At 47.4% G+C, this 26,993-nt stretch overlaps 1 protein-coding gene across 1 annotated transcript in view; it reads right to left on the bottom strand.

Annotated features, from left to right (window-relative positions):
- ITCH (itchy E3 ubiquitin protein ligase) overlaps positions 1 to 25,384 on the bottom strand; it is a 403,298-nt gene extending 377,914 nt beyond the window's left edge. The window contains exon 1 of the mRNA XM_075349943.1: positions 25,176 to 25,384. The gene's annotated coding sequence lies outside the window, so the exon portion shown is untranslated. The remainder of the gene's footprint in view (positions 1 to 25,175) is intronic.
- Between the last annotated feature and the right edge of the window lie 1,609 nt (positions 25,385 to 26,993).

Below are 26,993 nucleotides of genomic sequence, written 5' to 3'. Positions count from 1 at the left end.
TTTTGTGCTCTAAAGGCTGCTTTACACACTGCAGAATAAAGAGTATCCCGGCACACTATTACTCCCAAATGAAGAAAATCATGCAACTGTTCATAATGCAAAAAATTATTTTTATTTTGTGCTGCAAATAATGAATTTCTGGTTCGTCCAATTAAGTCGACGTTTCGGCTGTAGGCCTTCGTCAGACTGGACTTTATCTGAACATGATGAACAAAACACAAATCAATATCATATATACATAATTGACAGCATGAAAAACAATTTCCAACAACATGTTACAATGTTAACACACGAACGACATCATGGTGGAGTAGAGACATGCTATATCATATTTCAATACAACAATGTGATAAGAGGATACAGTCACCCTCTATTCATATAATACAATACATATACCATATACTACCTAGTGGTATGGATATGCTCTGTATACTATGGGAAATAACTAAATTAGTGCTCATGTGACAGTGGTTGATTTGAATGGAAGACCGACCAAAGAAAGAAAAAAGGGGAGAGAAAAAAAGGGGAGAGAAAAAGGTGAGAGAATGAAGAAGAGGATCAGAAAAAGAGTAAAGAACGCCTGGAAGGACTACGAGAGATATCAGGTTAAGTAAGTGGTCTGGTTGTGATTAAGGGGAGTCCCGTGTATCACTCACCAATATAGGTATGTCAGTACGCAGTCATATCAAGGTGTTAGCCAAACAATAAATTGCAAGAACAATACGTCAATAGTGACATGTGCTGTAACAAAGAAAACATGTATCAGACAAGATTCATATAAGCATGGATTAGTATGGGGACAGTCAGTGACTATTTGGTACCTGTCATCAAGGTAGTATGTTCATGCTGATAATCTATGATCGCTTAAGATATCCAAAATACATGTGTCATGTGCTACATAAAAGAAGATGTCTCCCCAATGGGTAGGTAACAGGTTCTTATACCTCAATGACAAGAAAACTTGATAAACATAGATGCAAGACGTCATGCCAAAGGTGAATCAATATTATCTTATATGGGTATACATGTAGAGATACGGTGGATACCTGGTGCTGTACGTGCATCTGATATCTTTGTTCGCCTCATATGCCACAGCCAAATTGTTGTGGGAACCACCTCCTGAGTGTAGGGTGGAGTGATGAGAAATGTAAAATTGGTGTTACAATGTGGATTAAATGTAACGTATGTAACAAAGGATGTGATATATGAGTTAAGAATAAGAGGATGACACACCTGTAGTAACGTAAAGGAAGATACTGGAAATTGCTGGGGTGCAGACCAGTATGTGGTATGTATGGACTCTAGGATAAAGAGAAACCAATCACATAACACCATATACAGGATTATAATATAATATTGTTAGTGAATAAGGGATGTTAGGTGTATTACCTATTGGTCAGGCCAACTATATGAATAATCACCGGAAGAACCGGAAACGCCAAGGGCCATAACCTTAGGGTCACAAAAAAAGACGCTGAGAAGGTTGCAGGAGGACGTACCATATAACAGATAAAGGAGAGATTGAGTGAACTCCATATGAAAAGAGTAAAAAGCAAATACCTGATCCTATATCTCTAGCGGCAAATGAGTGTTGCTACTCAGTAGAGAAAGGCAGGAAACGTGTATAATATCACCGGTTGGACCGGATTCGCCAGTGGCCGTTACCTTTAGATCATAAAGAGAGGGAATGAGGAAAAACATAGGCAGCATGTAGGAGTCATAGATAACAGAAGGAGAGGGAGGTCGGCTACCATTACTTACCACGCTGGTGCTGGACGTGCGGTCTGTGAGTGGGCGGTTCTGCACTAAGGATTGCTCCGGTGTGCAGGCATTATAAAGGAAGTGTGGGTGTGTCCCAGTATAATTACTTCCTGTCTGTGGAACACAGGAGGTCAGGCCGGTGGAACGCAAGCCGCGCGCGCGCACAGCACGCCCCCCCGGCCCGGCCCCCTGTTAGTGCGTCACACTGGCAAATCACTTCCTGGCTGTGGAACACACGAGGTCGGGCCAGTGGAACGCACACCGCGCATGCGCAGTACGCGTCCCCGGCCCGGCCCCCTGCTGGTGCGTCATAGGAACTGGCATAACGTGCCTGAATGAAACCCATTATAAACAAACCACTATTCACGTGCAGCGGTGTAGGTGAGAAAATATCCTAGTCCAGAGTGCTATAGGAAATATGGGAAAGGTGCATTAATCCATGGAAGTGCTGTAAAGTGCTCATTTTCAGGAAATGCTAACGTTTCTGCAAAAAAGAGGAATACATGTCAGTGTGACAATAATGTACGCATATACTGGTCAGATACAAACATGGAGATATGCTACAGGGGAAATCATCCCATATCAATGGTTATCACATTATTATGTGTATTATGACCCTTGCAAGATAAAGGAGAGCAGCATATTAAGTGATTGTCAGTACCATGCATGATGCATATGACCAACGATCAGTACCAGTATTTGGATCAACTGATAACATATAATGTTATATTAGAACAAAGTCTCATATCTGCGGTTTAGACCATGTGGTTCTAATGTGCCTAAGGTATGGATCCACCTAGCCTCCCTATCGCGGAGGCGTTTAACCCTATCACCGCCTCTCCGTATAACATCAACATGATCGATAACTTGAAACTTAAGTTGGGATATTCGATGTCCCGCTGTCAAGAAATGATTAGGTATTGGTAGAAGGGAGTTACCACACCTAATGTCTGATTTATGCCGACTGATACGGTCTCGGATATGCTGGGTGGTCTCCCCAACATATCCGAGACCGCAGGGACACTTGATGTAATATACCACAAATGTGCTATCGCACGTGTGGAAACCCTTGATTTGAAAGAGTTTTCCTGTCCTGGTATGTGAAAAGGTATCACCTTTTGTGACATTGGCACACTGTGCACATCCCAAACATGGGAAGGTCCCTCTCTGTTGTGTGTCAAGAAAGGTCTGACGTGATACTGTTCTTGTAGAACCTATATCAGCTCTTACTAATTGGTTTCTTAAGTTAGGTGATCTACGATAGCAGAAGAGAGGAAGATTATGAAAGGCCTCGATTTTGGGGTATGCCGTTTTCAGGAGAGGCCAGTGCTGGCAAATGATGTTCCTCAACAGGGGTTGAAAGGGATGATAAGTGGTCACACATGGTACCCGATTATGTGCTGATTTGTCTATTTGTGTTTCCTTTATTATCGGCTATTTCCTGTGGGTAACCCCTCTGTCGAAATTTGAGGCTCATCTCTTCATGTCGTATTAGTCTTGTCTCTGGTTGGCTTACCAGTCTGTCAACCCGTGTATGTTGTGATATAGGTAATGCTCTTTTGACATGCCTAGGGTGGTTGCTGGTGTAAAAGAGGAGACTGTTCCTGTCTGTAGATTTAACGAAGATGTCAGTGACCAAGAGGCCAGTGTCCTCCTTTATCACCAGACAGTCCAAGTAATTAATTCGGGTCTGGTCCTGGTGCATAGTAAAGGTCAGTCCGGGCATAAAACCGTTTAGATCTATGAAAAATTGTTGAAGGCTATTTTGGTCTCCTTCCCATACCATAAAAATATCATCAATGTATCTGCGCCAAACTAGGGCATGTCTGTTGATGAGTGGGTTAGGGTGGATAAATTTATCTTCAAAGAAGGCCATAAAAATATTGGCGTACGGGGGCGCCATGTTGGATCCCATGGCGGTCCCTTTGCGCTGCATATAAAATTGATGCTGAAACATGAAATAATTTTTCTCTAAGACTATCTCAAGAAGATCAAAACAGAATTGCTTGTTATCAGTAGGTAAGGTGGTATGCTCACTTACAAACCAGCGTACTGCATTCATACCATCCTTGTGTGAAATACTGGTATACAGACTGTTAACGTCTAATGTAACCAAAATTGCAGAAGTGGGGATATCATGTAAGTCCTTAATGATGTCAAGAAAATGTGAAGTGTCTTTCACATATGATGGTATAAGAGGTATGAATGGAGACAGTATTTTTTCAATGGTCTTAGCCAAGGGGGAAAGTACTGAGTCAGTTGACGCAACAATGGGTCTACCTGGTGGATGGGTGAGGTTCTTATGAATCTTAGGTAAGGTGTAAAATACCGGGATCGTAGGATGTGGATTAATGAGAAAACTGGCCAATTTCTGCTCTATCACCCCTAGCTGTAAGTAACGTGACGAGGTGGCTTTTATGAGAGAAGAGATCTGTGATGTTGGATCTCTCGTGATAGGCTCGTAGGTGCTAGTGTCGGCTAATTGTCCTAGAATTTCTGTGATGTAATAGTCTCGGTCTAGAATAACTGTTGCCCCACCCTTGTCGGCCGGCTTAATTATGATCGTTGTATTATCTTTAAGGTTCTGTATGGCCCTAGACTCCTCAATACTCAGATTGTGGTTTAACTGAAAGTCACCCTTGTGTATACTATCATTGAGTTTCTCTACTTCACTATTGACCAACGAAATAAAGGTCTCAACTGGGTGGTAGTGCCGTGGTGGCATGTATGTACTGGCAATGGTAAGACCCAGGTTCTTAGGATCAAAACAGACACTTCCACTCAATGGAGGCTCGGATCTTATACTTTCACCATCAAAATGTACTTTCAGTCTGAGAGATCTAAAGAATTGGTTAAGTTCTTGTTCTACTGAAAAAGTGTCATATCGTGAGGTGGGACTAAAAGACAACCCTTTCTGCAATACTAAATGTTCCGCCGGCGATAGGTTGTAGGAAGAGATATTGAGGACAAGGTTGGTATTACCTGCGATCGAGTCCATATCCTGCCTTCTCTGTTGTTGGGGTATCCTCCTCTTCCCCCGCCTTGTCTTCTTGCTGGTGGTCTGCGTTGTTCTAAAAAACAGGGCTGTTGGCGGGTTGTTCCATATTCGCCTTCTGAATCGCTGGTGGAGGCATACCCTCCATATCTGTATGAACGTTGGAATCTGAATCCTTCCCCAGATCGCCATCGGTATACCGTGCCCTTGGCGTAGTCTTCTTGGTCACGGAAACATTTTTGTCGCTTTTTAGCTTCCAAATTGCTGCGAAAATTTGTTATGAGGTCGTTGGCCTTACTCTTCAGTTGATCCAAATCCGACGCTGATAAGGATTGTTTGAGTTGTTCCTCAGTGGATTTTATGTTCTCATAGACTTGCTGAATTTCTTTCTGCAGAAATTCAATCGTTAGGGTATGTGCGCACTAGGCGTTTTTTTCACGCTGCGTTTTTGTCTAAAAAACGCACCCGCGGCTAAAAAAACTTTGGTTTGGTGCGTTTGATTTGGTGCGTTTTTTGCTGCGTTTTTGCTCACTGCGTTTTTAATCAGTGCACAATGCCATTAAAGATTGTTGATGAAAAAAAAAAAAAAAAAAAGGTCTGATGTCATTTCCTTCTTCAAAATGTTCATTGTATGCAGGAGAGCAGACAGCTGCAGAACTAGTGTATGCAGGAGAGCAGACAGCAGCTGCAGAACTACAAGTCTCAGCATCCTCCATTCACTAGTGTATGCAGGAGAGCAGACAGCAGCTGCAGAACTACAAGTCTCAGCATCCTCCATTCACTAGTGTAAGCAGGAGAGCAGACAGCAGCTGCAGAACTACAAGTCTCAGCATCCTCCATTCACTAGTGTATGCAGGAGAGCAGACAGCAGCTGCAGAACTACAAGTCTCAGCATCCTCCATTCACTAGTGTATGCAGGAGAGCAGACAGCAGCTGCAGAACTACAAGTCTCAGCATCCTCCATTCACTAGTGTATGCAGGAGAGCAGACAGCAGCTGCAGAACTACAAGTCTCAGCATCCTCCATTCACTAGTGTATGCAGGAGAGCAGACAGCAGCTGCAGAACTACAAGTCTCAGCATCCTCCATTCACTAGTGTATGCAGGAGAGCAGACAGCAGCTGCAGAACTACAAGTCTCAGCATCCTCCATTCACTAGTGTATGCAGGAGAGCAGACAGAAGCTGCAGAACTACAAGGCTCAGCATCCTCCTTCCAGGACTGTATGCAGTTTTTTGCCCAAAAAGAAAAAACAAATGACATGGGCTTCGCCATATTTTTGTATGCTAGCCGGGTACAGCAGGCAGGTACAGGCTGCCCCCAACCCCCAGCTGCCTATTTGTACCCGGCTGGGAACCAAAAATATAGAGAAGCCCTTTTTTTTAATTATTTCATGAAATAATTAAAAAAAAAAAAAATGACGTGGGCTTCGCCTAATTTTTGAGTCCAGCCGGGTACAACTAGGCAGCTGGGGATTGGAATCCACAGTGCAGGGTGCCCATGCTTTCTGGGCACCCCCACTGCGAATTGCAGTCCGCAGCCACCCCAGAAAATGGCGCTTTCATAGAAGCGCCATCTTCTGGCGCTGTATCCAACTCTTCCAGCTGCCCTGAAGCCGGGTGGCTAGCCAGGTAATAATGGAGTTAGGGCTAGCTGTATATTATCAGCTGGCCCTAAGCCAGAAATTCATGGTGTCATGCCAATATTAGACATGGCCACCATGAATTTCTAGTACAGATAAAAAAAAACCACAACACACAGAAAAATATTTTTATTAGAAATAAAACACAACACAATTAGTGACTCCATCTTTATTGAAATAAAGAACCCCCCTCCGCAGTAATCCTGGGTTAGGGTCCCGCGCCGTCCAATCAGGATCCAATATCATCTGATCGGTTTGCTGGAAGGCATACCGATCAGATGATCTGTCAGGTTCAAGGATGTGAATCACATCACACATCAGCTGATTGTATAAAAGCCATTTATACAATCAGCTGAAGCGTCAGTAGAAAAAAAAAAAAAATAATACTCACTTATGTGCTGTGCTGATTACCGGCAGCTCCTGGAGCGATCGATTGGACAGGAGTCTGATCCCGTCCGATCGCTGCAAGAGCTGCCGGTAATCAGCTGATGAAGTCCCCTGACGGCAGGATCAGCTGATAGCCGGCCGGGCGCCCGCGTCACCGCGATCAGCTGATGCGTCAGGTGACTGCATCAGGTGATCCACCGCCAGGTCCTGCAAGCAAGGTCCTGCCCCGGGGAGACTGCACACAGCCAGAGCGGCGGGACCGGGAGGAGCTGGGAGCGGGCATGGCACCGAGACCCTGCGGACAGGTGAGTATATATGACATTTTTTTTTTTTCTACTGTTCACTTTGATTTTCGCCGCTGCCTCCACCTCCCGCCCAGACATGGCGCCGCACGGAGCTGACATGCACAGGACGGGAGGTGGAAGCAGCGGTGACGGTACCGGGAGGATTCACGCTTCTGTGTTTACCAACAGAAGGAATCCTCTTCCTGTACACGTCACTGTAGTACCCACCCCTTGCGTTTATAGCTGCGTTTTTAGTCATAGAAACGCGGCTATATGCATTTTTCATTGCGTTTTTAACATCTCATTGAATTCAATGGGTGAAAAACGCAGTGAAAAACGCAGAAATAATTGACATGCTGCGTTTTTGTGGTCACCACAAAAACGCAGCTAAAAAAAAAACGCTGTGTGCGGACAGTACTTATGAAAACCAATTGACATTGCTGGGGAAGCAATGTCACTGCGTTTTCAGCACAAAAACGCGGTAAAAAACGCCGCTAAAAACGCGGCAAAAACGCCTAGTGCGCACAAGGCCTTAATGTGATTATATCAATGGAGCACTTGTTTAAAATGGCTTCGAATTTATCACAAAAAAGAGGATTTTCTGAGAAGAGGGTTGGTCTGAGGGAGACCCTCAGGCCTCTAGGTATCCTTTTTGTGTGGTGGTATTCCGCAAGAGTTACTAGATGGAGGTCAAGCGCAGCTTGTCTTTGGAGTTCCTTCTCGTAGTCTCTACCCCGTAGCTCCTCAGGTGGTATCATGAAGAACTTATTGGAGGTAGTTACTTTAGAGACTATGCTCGAGGTTTCTTCGTCATTATAAGAAGAAGTTGAAAAATTTGGTTGTGACATTTGAAAAGAGATGTTGGAGAGGGAGATCCGGAGCAAGAGCCAAAAAATAGAGCAATTGGAGAGAAGCTCTGCGTCACTGATATATAGGTGCTCAGGGAAAAAAATAGTCCAGAATAAAGAGTATCCCGGCACACTATTACTCCCAAATGAAGAAAATCATGCAACTGTTCATAATGCAAAAAATTATTTTTATTTTGTGCTGCAAATAATGAATTTCTGGTTCGTCCAATTAAGTCGACGTTTCGGCTGTAGGCCTTCGTCAGACTGGACTTTATCTGAACATGATGAACAAAACACAAATCAATATCATATATACATAATTGACAGCATGAAAAACAATTTCCAACAACATGTTACAATGTTAACACACGAACGACATCATGGTGGAGTAGAGACATGCTATATCATATTTCAATACAACAATGTGATAAGAGGATACAGTCACCCTCTATTCATATAATACAATACATATACCATATACTACCTAGTGGTATGGATATGCTCTGTATACTATGGGAAATAACTAGATTAGTGCTCATGTGACAGTGGTTGATTTGAATGGAAGACCGACCAAAGAAAGAAAAAAGGGGAGAGAAAAAAAGGGGAGAGAAAAAGGTGAGAGAATGAAGAAGAGGATCAGAAAAAGAGTAAAGAACGCCTGGAAGGACTACGAGAGATATCAGGTTAAGTAAGTGGTCTGGTTGTGATTAAGGGGAGTCCCGTGTATCACTCACCAATATAGGTATGTCAGTACGCAGTCATATCAAGGTGTTAGCCAAACAATAAATTGCAAGAACAATACGTCAATAGTGACATGTGCTGTAACAAAGAAAACATGTATCAGGCAAGATTCATATAAACATGGATTAGTATGGGGACAGTCAGTGACTATTTGGTACCTGTCATCAAGGTAGTATGTTCATGCTGATAATCTATGATCGCTTAAGATATCCAAAATACATGTGTCATGTGCTACATAAAAGAAGATGTCTCCCCAATGGGTAGGTAACAGGTTCTTATACCTCAATGACAAGAAAACTTGATAAACATAGATGCAAGACGTCATGCCAAAGGTGAATCAATATTATCTTATATGGGTATACATGTAGAGATAAGGTGGATACCTGGTGCTGTACGTGCATCTGATATCTTTGTTCGCCTCATATGCCACAGCCAAATTGTTGTGGGAACCACCTCCTGAGTGTAGGGTGGAGTGATGAGAAATGTAAAATTGGTGTTACAATGTGGATTAAATGTAACGTATGTAACAAAGGATGTGATATATGAGTTAAGAATAAGAGGATGACACACCTGTAGTAACGTAAATTGCTGTCAATTATGTATATATGATATTGATTTGTGTTTTGTTCATCATGTTCAGATAAAGTCCAGTCTGACGAAGGCCTACAGCCGAAACGTCGACTTAATTGGACGAACCAGAAATTCATTATTTGCAGCACAAAATAAAAATAATTTTTTGCATTATGAACAGTTGCATGATTTTCTTCATTTGGGAGTAATAGTGTGCCGGGATACTCTTTATTCTGGACTATTTTTTTCCCTGAGCACCTATATATCAGTGACGCAGAGCTTCTCTCCAATTGCTCTATTTTTTGGCTCTTGTTCCTGATCTCCCTCTCCAACATCTCTTTTCAAATGTCACAACCAAATTTTTCAACTTTTTCTTATAATGACGAAGAAACCTCGAGCATAGTCTCTAAAGTAACTACCTCCAATAAGTTCTTGATGATACCACCTGAGGAGCTACGGGGTAGAGACTACGAGAAGGAACTCCAAAGACAAGCTGCGCTTGACCTCCATCTAGTAACTCTTGCGGAATACCACCGCACAAAAAGGATACCTAGAGGCCTGAGGGTCTCCCTCAGACCAACCCTCTTCTCAGAAAATCCTCTTTTTTGTGATAAATTCGAAGCCATTTTAAACAAGTGCTCCATTGATATAATCACATTAACGATTGAATTTCTGCAGAAAGAAATTCAGCAAGTCTATGAGAACATAAAATCCACTGAGGAACAACTCAAACAATCCTTATCAGCGTCGGATTTGGATCAACTGAAGAGTAAGGCCAACGACCTCATAACAAATTTTTGCAGCAATTTGGAAGCTAAAAAGCGACAAAATTTTTTCCGTGACCAAGAAGACTACGCCAAGGGCACGGTATACCGATGGCGATCTGGGGAAGGATTCAGATTCCAACGTTCATACAGATATGGAGGGTATGCCTCCACCAGCGATTCAGAAGGCGAATATGGAACAACCCGCCAACAGCCCAGTTTTTTAGAACAACGCAGACCACCAGCAAGAAGACAAGGCGGGGGAAGAGGAGGATACCCCAACAACAGAATGCAGGATATGGACTCGATCGCAGGTAATACCAACCTTGTCCTCAATATCTCTTCCTACAACCTATCGCCCGCGGAACATTTAGTATTGCAGAAAGGGTTGTCTTTTAGTCCCACCTCACGATATGACACTTTCAGTAGAACAAGAACTTAACCAATTCTTTAGATCTCTCAGACTGAAAGTACATTTTGATGGTGAAAGTATAAGATCCGAGCCTCCATTGAGTGGTAGTGTCTGTTTTGATCCTAAGAACCTGGGTCTTACCATTGCCAGTACATACATGCCACCACGGCACTACCACCCAGTTGAGACCTTTATTTCGTTGGTCAATAGTGAAGTAGAGAAACTCAATGATAGTATACACAAGGGTGACTTTCAGTTAAACCACAATCTGAGTATTGAGGAGTCTAGGGCCATACAGAACCTTAAAGATAATACAACGATCATAATTAAGCCGGCCGACAAGGGTGGGGCAACAGTTATTCTAGACCGAGACTATTACATCACAGAAATTCTAGGACAATTAGCCGACACTAGCACCTACGAGCCTATCACGAGAGATCCAACATCACAGATCTCTTCTCTCATAAAAGCCACCTCGTCACGTTACTTACAGCTAGGGGTGATAGAGCAGAAATTGGCCAGTTTTCTCATTAATCCACATCCTACGATCCCGGTATTTTACACCTTACCTAAGATTCATAAGAACCTCACCCATCCACCAGGTAGACCCATTGTTGCGTCAACTGACTCAGTACTTTCCCCCTTGGCTAAGACCATTGAAAAAATACTGTCTCCATTCATACCTCTTATACCATCATATGTGAAAGACACTTCACATTTTCTTGACATCATTAAGGACTTACATGATATCCCCACTTCTGCAATTTTGGTTACATTAGACGTTAACAGTCTGTATACCAGTATTTCACACAAGGATGGTATGAATGCAGTACGCTGGTTTGTAAGTGAGCATACCACCTTACCTACTGATAACAAGCAATTCTGTTTTGATCTTCTTGAGATAGTCTTAGAGAAAAATTATTTCATGTTTCAGCATCAATTTTATATGCAGCGCAAAGGGACCGCCATGGGATCCAACATGGCACCCCCGTACGCCAATATTTTTATGGCCTTCTTTGAAGATAAATTTATCCACCCTAACCCACTCATCAACAGACATGCCCTAGTTTGGCGCAGATACATTGATGATATTTTTATGGTATGGGAAGGAGACCAAAATAGCCTTCAACAATTTTTCATAGATCTAAACGGTTTTATGCCCGGACTGACCTTTACTATGCACCAGGACCAGACCCGAATTAATTACTTGGACTGTCTGGTGATAAAGGAGGACACTGGCCTCTTGGTCACTGACATCTTCGTTAAATCTACAGACAGGAACAGTCTCCTCTTTTACACCAGCAACCACCCTAGGCATGTCAAAAGAGCATTACCTATATCACAACATACACGGGTTGACAGACTGGTAAGCCAACCAGAGACAAGACTAATACGACATGAAGAGATGAGCCTCAAATTTCGACAGAGGGGTTACCCACAGGAAATAGCCGATAATAAAGGAAACACAAATAGACAAATCAGCACATAATCGGGTACCATGTGTGACCACTTATCATCCCTTTCAACCCCTGTTGAGGAACATCATTTGCCAGCACTGGCCTCTCCTGAAAACGGCATACCCCAAAATCGAGGCCTTTCATAATCTTCCTCTCTTCTGCTATCGTAGATCACCTAACTTAAGAAACCAATTAGTAAGAGCTGATATAGGTTCTACAAGAACAGTATCACGTCAGACCTTTCTTGACACACAACAGAGAGGGACCTTCCCATGTTTGGGATGTGCACAGTGTGCCAATGTCACAAAAGGTGATACCTTTTCACATACCAGGACAGGAAAACTCTTTCAAATCAAGGGTTTCCACACGTGCGATAGCACATTTGTGGTATATTACATCAAGTGTCCCTGCGGTCTCGGATATGTTGGGGAGACCACCCAGCATATCCGAGACCGTATCAGTCGGCATAAATCAGACATTAGGTGTGGTAACTCCCTTCTACCAATACCTAATCATTTCGTGACAGCGGGACATCGAATATCCCAACTTAAGTTTCAAGTTATCGATCATGTTGATGTTATACGGAGAGGCGGTGATAGGGTTAAACACCTCCGCGATAGGGAGGCTAGGTGGATCCATACCTTAGGCACATTAGAACCACATGGTCTAAACCGCAGATATGAGACTTTGTTCTAATATAACATTATATGTTATCAGTTGATCCAAATACTGGTACTGATCGTTGGTCATATGCATCATGCATGGTACTGACAATCACTTAATATGCTGCTCTCCTTTATCTTGCAAGGGTCATAATACACATAATAATGTGATAACCATTGATATGGGACGATTTCCCCTGTAGCATATCTCCATGTTTGTATCTGACCAGTATATGCGTACATTATTGTCACACTGACATGTATTCCTCTTTTTTGCAGAAACGTTAGCATTTCCTGAAAATGAGCACTTTACAGCACTTCCATGGATTAATGCACCTTTCCCATATTTCCTATGGCACTCTGGACTAGGATATTTTCTCACCTACACCGCTGCACGTGAATAGTGGTTTGTTTATAATGGGTTTCATTCAGGCACGTTATGCCAGTTCCTATGACGCACCAGCAGGGGGCCGGGCCGGGGACGCGTACTGCGCATGCGCGGTGTGCGTTCCACTGGCCCGACCTCGTGTGTTCCACAGCCAGGAAGTGATTTGCCAGTGTGACGCACTAACAGGGGGCCGGGCCGGGGGGGCGTGCTGTGCGCCGCGCGCGGCTTGCGTTCCACCGGCCTGACCTCCTGTGTTCCACAGACAGGAAGTAATTATACTGGGACACACCCACACTTCCTTTATAATGCCTGCACACCGGAGCAATCCTTAGTGCAGAACCGCCCACTCACAGACCGCACGTCCAGCACCAGCGTGGTAAGTAATGGTAGCCGACCTCCCTCTCCTTCTGTTATCTATGACTCCTACATGCTGCCTATGTTTTTCCTCATTCCCTCTCTTTATGATCTAAAGGTAACGGCCACTGGCGAATCCGGTCCAACCGGTGATATTATACACATGTTTCCTGCCTTTCTCTACTGAGTAGCAACACTCATTTGCCGCTAGAGATATAGGATCAGGTATTTGCTTTTTACTCTTTTCATATGGAGTTCACTCAATCTCTCCTTTATCTGTTATATGGTACGTCCTCCTGCAACCTTCTCAGCGTCTTTTTTTGTGACCCTAAGGTTATGGCCCTTGGCGTTTCCGGTTCTTCCGGTGATTATTCATATAGTTGGCCTGACCAATAGGTAATACACCTAACATCCCTTATTCACTAACAATATTATATTATAATCCTGTATATGGTGTTATGTGATTGGTTTCTCTTTATCCTAGAGTCCATACATACCACATACTGGTCTGCACCCCAGCAATTTCCAGTATCTTCCTTTACGTTACTACAGGTGTGTCATCCTCTTATTCTTAACTCATATATCACATCCTTTGTTACATACGTTACATTTAATCCACATTGTAACACCAATTTTACATTTCTCATCACTCCACCCTACACTCAGGAGGTGGTTCCCACAACAATTTGGCTGTGGCATATGAGGCGAACAAAGATATCAGATGCACGTACAGCACCAGGTATCCACCGTATCTCTACATGTATACCCATATAAGATAATATTGATTCACCTTTGGCATGACGTCTTGCATCTATGTTTATCAAGTTTTCTTGTCATTGAGGTATAAGAACCTGTTACCTACCCATTGGGGAGACATCTTCTTTTATGTAGCACATGACACATGTATTTTGGATATCTTAAGCGATCATAGATTATCAGCATGAACATACTACCTTGATGACAGGTACCAAATAGTCACTGACTGTCCCCATACTAATCCATGTTTATATGAATCTTGTCTGATACATGTTTTCTTTGTTACAGCACATGTCACTATTGACGTATTGTTCTTGCAATTTATTCTTTGGCTAACACCTTGATATGACTGCGTACTGACATACCTATATTGGTGAGTGATACACGGGACTCCCCTTAATCACAACCAGACCACTTACTTAACCTGATATCTCTCATAGTCCTTCCAGGCGTTCTTTACTCTTTTTCTGATCCTCTTCTTCATTCTCTCACCTTTTTCTCTCCCCTTTTTTTCTCTCCCCTTTTTTCTTTCTTTGGTCGGTCTTCCATTCAAATCAACCACTGTCACATGAGCACTAATCTAGTTATTTCCCATAGTATACAGAGCATATCCATACCACTAGGTAGTATATGGTATATGTATTGTATTAAATGAATAGAGGGTGACTGTATCCTCTTATCACATTGTTGTATTGAAATATGATATAGCATGTCTCTACTCCACCATGATGTCGTTCGTGTGTTAACATTGTAACATGTTGTTGGAAATTGTTTTTCATGCTGTCAATTATGTATATATGATATTGATTTGTGTTTTGTTCATCATGTTCAGATAAAGTCCAGTCTGACGAAGGCCTACAGCCGAAACGTCGACTTAATTGGACGAACCAGAAATTCATTATTTGCAGCACAAAATAAAAATAATTTTTTGCATTATGAACAGTTGCATGATTTTCTTCATTTGGGAGTAATAGTGTGCCGGGATACTCTTTATTCTGGACTATTTTTTTCCCTGAGCACCTATATATCAGTGACGCAGAGCTTCTCTCCAATTGCTTTACACACTGCAACATCGCTAGCGATGTTGCTAGTGATCGCACCCGCCCCCATCGTGCGCGCGTCACGGGCAAATCGCTGCCTGTGGCGAACAATATTGCTAGTACGCGGCACACACACATACCTTCCTAACGACGTCGCAGTGGCCAGCGAACAAACTCTTGTTTAAGGGGGTGGTTAGTGCGGCGTCACAGCGACGTCACACAGTGAGCCACCAATAGAAGCGGAGGGGCAGAGAGCAGCTGCATTAAGGTCACTTCCACCTCATTGCCGGAGGACACAGGAACGCTGTTGTTCGTCGTTCCCGGGGTGTAACACGTAGAGATGTATTCTGCCGCAGGAACGACGGACAACCTGCGTCCTAAAAGATCAACCATTTTTTGGAGAGGAACGACGTGTCAACAATCAACGATTTTTCCCTTTTTTTGGATCGTTAGCGGTCGCATGTAGGTGTCACACGCAACAACGTCGTTAACGACGCCGGATGTGCTTCACGAATTCTGTGACGCCAGCGATATCTTGTTAGCGATGTCGTTGCGTGTAACGGGGCCTTTAGTCAAATGGTGCTCCTTTGCTTTTGACTGCTACTTTGCACCCAACAGTAGTTTTCCACCAAATTTAGGGTATCAACGTATTCAGGAGAAATTGCACAACAAATTTTATGGTCCATTTTCTTTAGTTACCCTTACGAAAAAGCAAAATTTGGGGCTAAAGCAACATTTTTGGGGGTGAAAGTAAAATGTAAATTTTTTCCTTCCACATTGCTGAAGTTCCTGTGAGGACCCCAGATGGTAAATAAACTGTTTATATGTGGTTTTGAGCTCTTTAAGGGGTGAAGTTTTCAAAATGGTGTGACTTTGGGGTATTTTTGTCACATAGGCCTCTCAAACTGACTTCAAATGTGATGTGGTTCCTAAAAAATGATTTAGTACATTTTGGCGGAAAAAAGAAAAATTGATGAAAAACGTTTAACCCTTCTAACAAAAAAAATAAATAAATTAAGTTTAAAAAATGGTGCTGACGTAAAGTAGACATGTGGCAAATGTTATTGTGACGCCCTGGGCAAGCCAAGGGTCACAGGTCATGACACCACCACACACCCCACATTCCCTGCAGGCACACCAAGGTCAGAACACAAAACCCTTGTTGCCCTCCTCCAGGGGCTGATGTTCACACCAGGGGGTGGAGCCAGGCGGTTGGTCTCCACCCACCGAGGAGTTCACAGTCCTGGAGGCGGGAAAACCAAGCAGATTAGTTTGAGAGGTGAAAGTGTGAGGAGTGAAGTGGTAGGCGAGCAAACAAAACTGACTGAGAGCGTCCGGGTGTGTGCCCCGGGCGGGACAGCAAGGTTGGCAGACGGCGGTGACCGTCTGCAGGAGTAGCCTATTGGAGTCTACCGTAAGGACCGTGGATGGGTGGTGGCCCGGCGGTACTGGACCGGTACACAAAGAGAATCCAGCACCATTGGCAGGGGCCTTTCGGATCCCGGCAAGGCTTGGAGTCGCCGTACAATTTGCCAAATCCGTCAGTGAAGGGGACCTCCGTGTCTCCCAACAGCCAAAGTCCCGATTGAAGGCAACCGTCCAACCATATTGGAGAGACACTGCCACCGCCAAGGCACCAGTTTCTCAGGGCCAGCGCCTGCGGGCAAAAGAGGGGCTCCTCCGGCTCATATCCAAGCTGGGGAGCGGGTTACCGGTGGGAATCCATCGCTACCAACAACCGTATTTAGGTGCAGGGAAGAGACAGTCACCGCTAACTTGCAGGGAACATCAACACCGCAGCCGTCCGAGGGACCCGTCCAACCAGCCGCTTGTTTACCGTGAACTGTGTCATCATCCTTGGGCTGAGTGAGTACCTCCGTGCCGTGCGGCACAGCGCTGCCCCTGCGTCCCTGCACCTCAACAGGCCCCATAGCCCGCCTGTCAACTATCCCAACTCCCCATCACCGGGCCCCGGGACAACCAACCCCCTACCCACGGAGGGGAGAGCCAACATCTAGCTGCTCCATACCACCACTCCCGGGATCCCAATAGAGAGCAGCGGTAGTGTCCACACAATCACCACAACCGTGGGTGGCGTCACGGACAATAAATCCCCCAAACCAATCCCCTTTTCACTCATGGGCAAGGAGCGCCGCTCGAGTCCCCGGGATCCGGCCCATCGCTCGAGCCACCGAGCAGCAGCGGCCATGGCAGCAGCGGCAGCCGGACCCGAGCAGTGGGGGAGTGCGGCGTCCCCTCCTCCGCCCGCGACAACTTGGCATCACGAACAGGATCTTACCGCTCTGCCATCTGGTAGAGGTGCGCCTTGTTACCGCCGGAGGTGTCCGGCCGGAAAATTTCAGAAGCCGCCATCTTTGGCGCGAAAAGTTCCCGCTCGAGCGTCTTCTCGAGTAGTGGAGGCGCGAAGGCCAAAACCCCGCCCCGATAGAGGAGGAGCCGGAAAAAGGCTAAGGGGGACGGAAACAAGATGTCTGCGCCCGACGAAGCTGCTGGGGGAGCGGCGGTCGCAGCCGCAGCGGCACCCGTGGATGGGAATGGGCCTGCCCAGGTCCCGGCCGCGCTGGCGGGGGGTGCCGCAGCCCCAGCTCTCGCTCCGGTAATGCCGTTCTCCTTGCCCTATGTGCCTGGAGCTACCTGGCTACCGCAGTGTGACGGGAAGCCTGATGCGTTACAGGTTTTCCGGAAAACGCTTAACCCGCTCCTGGAATTGTACCCCCTGACTGATAAGCAACGTGCAGCGGTAGTGCTGGGCCAGCTAACCGGCGCGGCTGAGCATGAGGCGGAGACCTGGGCCAAGGGGGAACGGTTCTCTGTAGCCACCATCTTTGAGAAACTACAGACTGCCTTTGAGACCCGTACCGAAGCTGAGCTGAGGATGCAGTTTTACCAATGTCGGCAACGGTCTGTGGACAGCATTCGGGACTACGCTTTACGTCTGCAAACCGCCCTCCGCACACTGAAGCGGGTGGACACCATCAATGAGGCGGACAGCAACAAAATGTTAGTAGAGCAATTTGTGCAGGGGATGAGATCCTCTGAGGACCGCAAACAACTCCGGCTGTGGGCCCTAGAACACCCTGACGTGGACTTTGCTGTGTTAAAAGAACGGGCCATTAAAGCTCTGCAACCCCCAGCTTCGGAAGTCTTGGAACCAGCCCCGTGGCCAGTTGAGACGGCCCCCGTCGTGGTGGCCCCTGCCCTACCAGCCTCTCCAGTACCTACAGCTCCAAGCAGCACAATGGAAGAATTGGCTGCCCAGGTCCGCCGCATGAATGGAGACCTCGCCAAGATTCTCGCCGCACTCCAACCTCTGACCAGATCCCAGCCTCCAGCCAAGATACAGCTCGCCGACAGCCCTGAGGATGTTCCCTGGATGCAGCGGAGAGGTGCTAACAACTCGCGGAACAGATCTCCAACCTGCTACAGGTGCAGCAAGCCTGGCCATTACTTCCGACAGTGCCCGTTAAACGAGCAACCCCTGGGGCCATGGGCTAATCCTCAGGAGTAGAACCCCGTGGCCCCCAGACTGGCGGGACCGGTATAACGGGGCCCGGCCCATCATCCCTGTGGCTGTGGACGGCGTACGGGTGATGGCTCTCTTGGACACTGGATCACAGGTAACCACCATACCATACACATTGTACCAACGGTATTGGGGGACTAACGAGCTGGCTCCCCCAGATACTAGTATAACACTAATTGCTGCTAATGGACTCCCATTGACGCAAGTGGGGTATAAACAAGTGGCCATGACAGTGGGGCAAGCTGAACTGCAACACCAGGGTATGATTGTGATCATGAATGAACCCAGTGATCATAACCCGAAGATAGTGCTGGGAACCAATGTGATGGAACACTGTATGAGTGATGTATTGGCCCTACTGCAGCAGCTGGCCGCCACGGCGGCGGGGAGCCGACAGAGAGCTGTGCAGCGTGAGATCCGAGCCTTGATGTACCGCCAGCATGTAAACTCAACATGAGGAGAGATTGGTGGAGTGAGAGTGATGGATGCCGCCCCGTTGACTGTGCCCCCTAGGAGTGAGATGATGATTTGGTGTAGGGCATCAGTAGGGCCTCAGGGGCGTGACTACCCTGCCATGATAGAGCCCATGCCCTCTGAACACTGGCCCACAGTAATGGCCGCCCGAGGGGTGGTAGATGTAAAAAAGGGGAGAGTGCCCGTGAGGGTGCTGAACTGTGGGGAGGAAGAAGTCAGGCTTCCCCGGTATGCTACACTTGCCAAGTTGCTCACCCTAGATCCCCACACCATCCATGACGCAGCTCCTCCAGTCTCACTACCCACTGCCAACACTCACCCGCCCCAGGAGGAGTTAGAGGGGTGGCACCAACAGCTACACGTGGGCACTGACGAGACCCTTACACATCACAAAGAAGGGGTATACAGGGTGGTACGGGAGTATGAGCAAGTTTTTAGCAAACATCCCCCAGACTTTGGGCAGATTAAAGGGGTCCAACATCATATCCCTACCGGTGAACACCCCCCTATCAAGGAGAGGTACAGGCCCATTCCCCCTGCACACTACCAGTGCGCCAAGGACATGTTGAGGAATATGAGGGAGGCAGGGGTAGTCCCTGGGCCGCCCCGTTGGTACTGGTCAAGAAGAAAGACGGCACCATGCGGATGTGCGTGGATTACCGGAAGATTAACCAGATAACACATAAGGATGCCTACCCTCTGCCCTGTATTGAGGAGTCCTTGTCCGCGCTGAGAACCGCCAACTACTTCTCCACCCTTGACCTCACCAGTGGATACTGGCAGGTGGCCGTGGCGCCCGAAGATCGAGAGAAAACTGCCTTTACCACCCCTATGAGACTCTGTGAATTCAACAGTATGCCGTTAGGGCTGTGCAATGCCCCGGGTACTTTCCAACGGCTGATGGAGTGCTGTTTGGGGCACTTGAATTTTGAAACCGTCCTGTTGTATCTGGATGATGTAATTGTGTATTCACAGACATATGAAGCCCATCTGGAACACCTAGCCAAGGTGTTCGCGTCCCTTGCCAAGTACGGGATGAAGTTGAAGCCCTCCAAGTGTCATCTGCTGAAACCCAGGGTGCAGTATCTGGGGCATGTGGTGGGAGCAGAAGGTGTCGCCCCCGACCCCGAGAAGGTCACTGCCATCCAAGACTGGCCGAGGCCAACCACTGTGAGGGAAGTAAGGCAGTTCCTGGGTCTGGTGGGGTACTACCGTCGCTTCATCAAGGGATACACGAAGATGGCTGCCCCCATGCAAGACCTCCTCGTGGGACAGACCAAAGGTGGTAGACCCCTCGGAGCCCCACTGGTGTAGGAGGAGAGGCATGAGGAATCTTTCCGTCAGCTGAAAGCGGCCTTGACCGGGGAAGAGATCCTGGCGTATCCTGATTACAGCCACCCATTCATCCTCTACACCGATGCCAGCAATGTGGGCTTGGGGGCAGTCTTGTCCCAGGTCCAGGATGGGAAGGAAAAAGTGATTGCCTATGCTAGCCGAAAACTTCGACCGACGGAAAGGAACCCTGAAAATTACAGCTCTTTCAAGCTGGAGCTCCTGGCGCTGGTGTGGGCTATCACCGAGCGGTTCCGCCATTACTTGGCCGCAGCAAAATTCACCGCTTTCACGGATAACATTCCTCTGACCCATCTGGACACGGCCAAATTGGGTGCGTTGGAACAGCGGTGGGTGGCCAGGCTAGCCAACTACGACTTCACAATTAAATACAGGGCTGGTCGTGCCAACGTTAATGCTGATGCACTCTCTCGGATGCCCCACTTGTCAGAAGAAGGGTGCGAGGATGACGACCTCGAAGAGATCGAGTTGCCTACATTTCACCAGCCACCAACTGGGAAGGTACATGTCCACCAACAATGGGTGAACCTGGATCCACTGCCTAGCCGGGAGTGGCAGGAAGCTCAAAACCAGGCGCACGCTGTCCGCCTAGTCAAGACTCTGGTGGAGCAAGGCGCAGCTGGAATAGACCCTGCCGCCCCAGCTGAAGCTCAACGCCTGTGGAAAGAACGGACCCGGCTGTGTATCTACACCAAGGGAAGTTGTACCGCGAGCTGGTTAACCCAAAGACTCATGAGAAAATCCGCCAGTTGGTGATTCCCCAAGCTAATGTGTCCACCATTCTACAAGCGTACCATGATGGTGCCGGACACTTTGGATGGAAGAAATTGGAAATGCTGCTGAGGGAGCGGTTCTATTGGAGTGGGATGCGGGAGTCTGTGGAGGCCTGGTGCCGAGAGTGTGGCCCGTGTACGCTGAGAAGGAAGGACGAGGCCAGCCAGAAGGCACCCCTGCACCCGATCGTTACACATCAACCGCTGGAGCTGGTCGCCCTGGACCATGTGAAGCTCACCCCCAGCCGAAGTGGGTACACTTACGCTCTCACCATAGTGGATCATTATTCAAGGTTCATAGTGGTTGTCCCGGTCAAGGACCTAACCGGCCGTACCGCCGCTAGAGCGTTCCAAGCTTACTTCTGTCGACCACATGGATACCCTGAGAAGGTGCTCACTGACCAAGGCCCAGCCTTTGAAGCAGAGGTGTTCCATGAGTTCTGTCAGCTGTACGGCTGCAAGAAGATCCGGACCACGCCTTACCATGCCCAAACCAAAGGTATGTGTGAGAAGATGAACCATTTGGTCCTTGGCCTCCTCAAGACGTTGCCGCTAGAAGAGCGGAACCTGTGGCCGGAGAAGCTGCCTGACTTGGTCGATATGTACAACGATATCCCATCCAGCTCAACAAAGTGCACCCCAGCATATCTGATGAGGGCTCTCCCCGGCCGACTGCCGGTGGATCTAGAAATGGGACTGGAAGCCCCAGAGACACTCCCCTCGACGGCTGAATGGGACACCCAGCGGAGGGTTCAGTACCGACAGATTCAAGAATATGTGGAGAAGAACTTAAGTCGGAGTCGAGAACAACAGGAGCGGCGCTTCAATCAGAAGGCGTCTGCTGGCCCTTTCCAGCCTGGAGATGTAGTGCTGAAACGGAGGAGGAGAACCCACAAGCTGGATGATCAATGGGAACAAACCCCATACATCATACAGCCCACAGGATGGGAAGATGGGAAGGCTTACCAAATCAGTCGTGACCAAGGGGGCACTTTAGCCACGGTTTCCCGGGACCATCTGAAAAGGTGCCCACCAGCATTGAGGGCAATGGCTGAAGTACCGGTTCCTCCACCAGCAGAGAAGGCAAAAGAGGTAATCCACACCGTGATGGGTGACTTCCCAGCGGACTGGCCTACACAGAACGGCGCAATGATTCTTCCAGTGATACTGTTCCCACAACCCGTGGATGAAGAAGTGATGGAAGTGGTCAACCGTGAGCCAGAGCCAGTGCCAGTGCCCAGGGATGAACCTGTGCCCAACTCCCCTATGCCTCCGCCTGCCCCACACATTAGCAGGGAAGAGGAACTGATTGTTCCCTCTTCCCCACTGCCTGTCACCACTGACGCTGGGCTCCGGAGGTCCACTCGTCCCAACCTAGGTAGACCCCCACTTAGGTACAGGGAAACTGTTCTTTAAAAGCGAGTGTGTGTTGAAAGTTTTGAGTTAAAAGTTATGAGAAAATGAAAATGATCACCGAAGTCTCATCTGATTGTCAGCAACCGTGATTGAACCGGCCGATGCCGGCACCGTTGTCCCCGAGGGGACCGTTTAAAGTTGCGTAAGGGACTCCTTACGGACAAGCCCGTGAACTTGCAGGGCAACCACAAACGTTAGTGGCTTGTAAATAAAATGTTTGTTGCAGCTTCCACCGTACCGCCTCCGGAGAGGCAGATTGGAGGGAGGGCCCGCAGTGGAGCAGGCTGGGGCCCAGCCACCACAGGAACCGGTGGCTACCCTCTGGAGGGGAAGGACAGATCCCACTCGGGTAACTTGGTTCAGGACTGGGGTCAAGGGGTGCTGCCTGTTTCTTAGGGGCAGCATCAGGGCCAGGTTACTTGGGTGGGAGAGAGCGGCAGCCGCAACCGTTACCGTAACGTTTAAGAAAAGTGCCTCCCGTTGTGGGATGATGTTACTATACTTGTATGTCTTGTTTTTTTTTATCTTTTCAGAAAAAAAAAAAAGGAAAATAAAACCGGTGTTGGACGGGCAGCCCGAGGACGGTCTGCGTTTTGCTAAGGGGGAATGTGACGCCCTGGGCAAGCCAGGGGTCACAGGTCATGACACCACCACACACCCCACATTCCCTGCAGGCACACCAAGGTCAGAACACAAAACCCTTGTTGCCCTCCTCCAGGGGCTGATGTTCACACCAGGGGGTGGAGCCAGGCAGTTGGTCTCCACCCACCGAAGAGTTCACAGTCCTGGAGGCAGGAAAACCAAGCAGATTAGTTTGAGAGGTGAAAGTGTGAGGAGTGAAGTGGTAGGCGAGCAAATAAAACTGACTGAGAGCGTCCGGGTGTGTGCCCCGGGCGGGACAGCAAGGTTGGCAGACAGCGGTGACCGTCTGCAGGCGTGGCCTATTGGAGTCTACTGTAAGGACCGTGGACGGGTGGTGGCCCGGCGGTACCGGACCGGTACACAAAGAGAAGCCAGCACCATTGACAGGGGCCTTTCGGATCCCGGCAAGGCTTGGAGTCGCCGTACAATTTGCCAAATCCGTCAGTGAAGGGGACCTCCGGGTCTCCCAACAGCCAAAGTCCCGATTGAAGGCAACCGTCCAACCATATTGGAGAGACACCGCCACCGCCGAGGCACCAGTTTCTCAGGGCCAGCGCCTGCGGGCAAAAGAGGGGCTCCTCCGGCTCATATCCAAGCTGGGGAGCGGGTTACCGGTGGGAATCCATCGCTACCAACAACCGTATTTAGGTGCAGGGAAGAGACAGTCACCGCTAACTTGCAGGGAACATCAACACCGCAGCCGTCCGAGGGACCCGTCCAACCAGCCGCTTGTTTACCGTGAACTGTGTCATCATCCTTGGGCTGAGTGAGTACCTCGGTGCCGTGCGGCACAGCGCTGCCCCTGCGTCCCTGCACCTCAACAGGCCCCATAGCCCGCCTGTCAACTATCCCAACTCCCCATCACCGGGCCCCAGGACAACCAACCCCCTACCCACGGAGGGGAGAGCCAACATCTAGCTGCTCCATACCACCACTCCCGGGATCCCCATACAGAGCAGCGGTTGCGTCCACACAATCACCACAACCGTGGGTGGCGTAACGGACAATAAATCCCCCAAACCAATCCCCTTTTCACTCATGGGCGAGGAGCGCCATTCGACTCCCCGGGATCTGGCCCATCGCTCGAGCCACCGAGCAGCAGCGGCCACGGCAGCAGCGGCAGCCGGACCCGAGCAGTGGGGCAGTGCGGCGTCCCCTCCTCCACCCGCGACATTATGTATTAACTATTTTGTGTGGTATATACTATCTGGTTTAAAAGCATTAAAATGTAAAGTTTAAAATTGTGCAATTTGTCCCCTTAGGAAGGAGGCGGGTCGCCGGCCAGAGCGACGTCGCACGGCAGGTGAGTGCATGTGAAACCGGCATAGTGATAATGTTCGCTACGCCAGCAATCACAAGATATCGCTGCTGCGACGGGGGCGGGGACTATCGCGCTCGACATCGCAGCATCGGCTTGCGATGTCGCAGCGTGCAAAGTACCCCTAAAACTCACTGGCTGGAGACACGTAGATTTGAAAACTGATGTGGGTATGGACCAATGAAACTCTATGGGTTAGTGTGGTGTATGAGTGAAATGATGGACTGAGGGTCCTCCGCTCTGCAGAGCAAGTCGTGTTATAAGACAAACTTAATGGGTAAACCAAGAAGAAAGTTTATTTATCAGGGTAACAAACATAAGCTGCAGAGCAGCGGTGAGATAGGTACAAATGGTAATAGAGACAACTCAGATACAACAGTGTATACTTTATCGGAGGCGGATGGCCCAGGTCGCCACAACTAGTACAGTAATCAATACAAGTTCAATAGTAATACAACGATAAGCAAATATACAACATTAACCAATCCTACTCTATCTACTAACCTGGCTGGTCTCCTCTAAAGGAACCATGTAGATACCGCACTCTCACTATGGAGGCCTATACTGGTTCCCTCACCGCCAAACCCGCGTACTCACTCATGGCTTTGTCCGCAGAACAAGTCCACTCTTTGGCTTGTCGGTACGGTGATGCGCACTTCACTCCAGGAGGGTGATGCAAGACTTCTTTTCCCCAAAAATTTGCTGGACATCTGGGCTCCTCAGGCAAGGAACTCTGGCAGGTCGGATTCCGACTCTCCTATCTCTCCATTCCTCAGCACGTCCTGGAATCCACACTGTCCCACTTCCTGCTTCTCTCTGATCAGACCAAATCAGCTACAGCAGCAGGGGGAGTTCTGGGCCATACCATTATGCTCTGCGAGTGAGCCTGTCTCTTAAAGCCACAGTACAACACAATCTGAAAGTCACAGTGAAGCAACATCCTAAGTAGGGGCTGCAGTCTCCTACACAAGCATGAAAGGCAGACTTGCCCTTCAGTAAGTGAATAGTATCACATTGTGACTGTCCATATACCTTCCCCCACCCTCCTTTGGATCCAGTGTGTACACTCTGTGATCAGGTGGCGAATCTGACCCAGATGGTTCAGTATCAGGCCATGGAAGACAATAGCTGGAATCCTCACACTCCCAGTTACAGGGTCAGTTTTCTAATACTTTGGGTGCTTCTCAAAATGCTCCACTACTGACTGTAGTCATAACTTCTAAACCTTGTAACATGCAATTGGTCTCTCCCAAACCTGTGGTGGCACTTTCTGACAAATTTTCTGGGGGAGAAAGACCAGTTTAGAGTTTTCATGGAGAGCTGAAAACTATTTTTTACATCGCAACATTGGTCCTCAGCTGGGTGTCCCCCTGCAGAAAGCGTATATGCCCGAAAATGGTGCAAGACAGAGCCCACACTGGAAATTAGGTGTATTAGGAGTACATGGCAGCAAGCACATCCAGGTGTCTAGGCTGGAGTCCAATACTGACAATATAGTTTTTTTTCAACCCACTAGGGCCGTTTCCCAGTTCCCGCTAAGCATCATTATGCATGGGTAGCTTAAATCCCCATTTCCTTTTGGCGACTTGCTTCCATCCATGAGTAACCTTCCTGCGTCCGCGACATACTATATCTTTAGACTGTGTACTCTTGGGAACCAGGGTATTCCTATCTTTTCCTTTTGAAATATTTTATGTGCTGTCCCACATTTCCTTATCTATTCCATCTGGCCTGCTTGGAATAAAGGGGAGATGAGAATCCCCTACATGTTTGCTGCAGCTGCTCTCTGCTCTTCTCTAACTACTCTGACTAGAAATCATGGTTGCCACAGTTTTGTGCACTAAACTTCACCCATACAGCTAGTTCACAAATTGTTAAAACTCTTGCTCTTCATGAAAAATATGAAAAACATTATGCTATTACAAATAATTTATTCGCCCCATATTACAAACGATGGAATCCATGGATCCAATTCCGAGAAGGGATCACGTGAACAAATATTTGTGCATCATAATATACATCATGTAGGGGTATCTTCTTACAACTCATGAATAAATATGGTCACTTAATTTGTCGTCACAGATAAGATCATTTATTCGATCGCATGTAATTTGTATAGTTATATTTAATGATTGATTAAGCCTTGTTCTCCCTTACCCTCTACCCTAATTTTTCCTTCCTCTGGTCCCTGTTTCCCCAATTAAATTACAAGACTTTCCACAGCCCAACCTTCCCTACATCCTTTCCATCCCTATCTTATACCTAATCCTTAATAGAAGCTTTAAGGTTTAGAAGTCTTTTGTTATCTATGTTGTAGTCAAACATATTCAACTATGAAATAGTATCAAATTCCTCCTCCCCCTTTCCCCATCTTAATTATTGAAAATAAAAATATTTTAAAACACACAGCTAGTT

The sequence above is a fragment of the Anomaloglossus baeobatrachus genome, chromosome 5 (assembly GCF_048569485.1).
Source record: "Anomaloglossus baeobatrachus isolate aAnoBae1 chromosome 5, aAnoBae1.hap1, whole genome shotgun sequence".
NCBI classification, from domain to species: domain Eukaryota; kingdom Metazoa; phylum Chordata; class Amphibia; order Anura; family Aromobatidae; genus Anomaloglossus; species Anomaloglossus baeobatrachus.
Note: the sequence above shows the minus strand (reverse complement) of the source record. Positions and strands in the feature narration are given on the sequence as shown.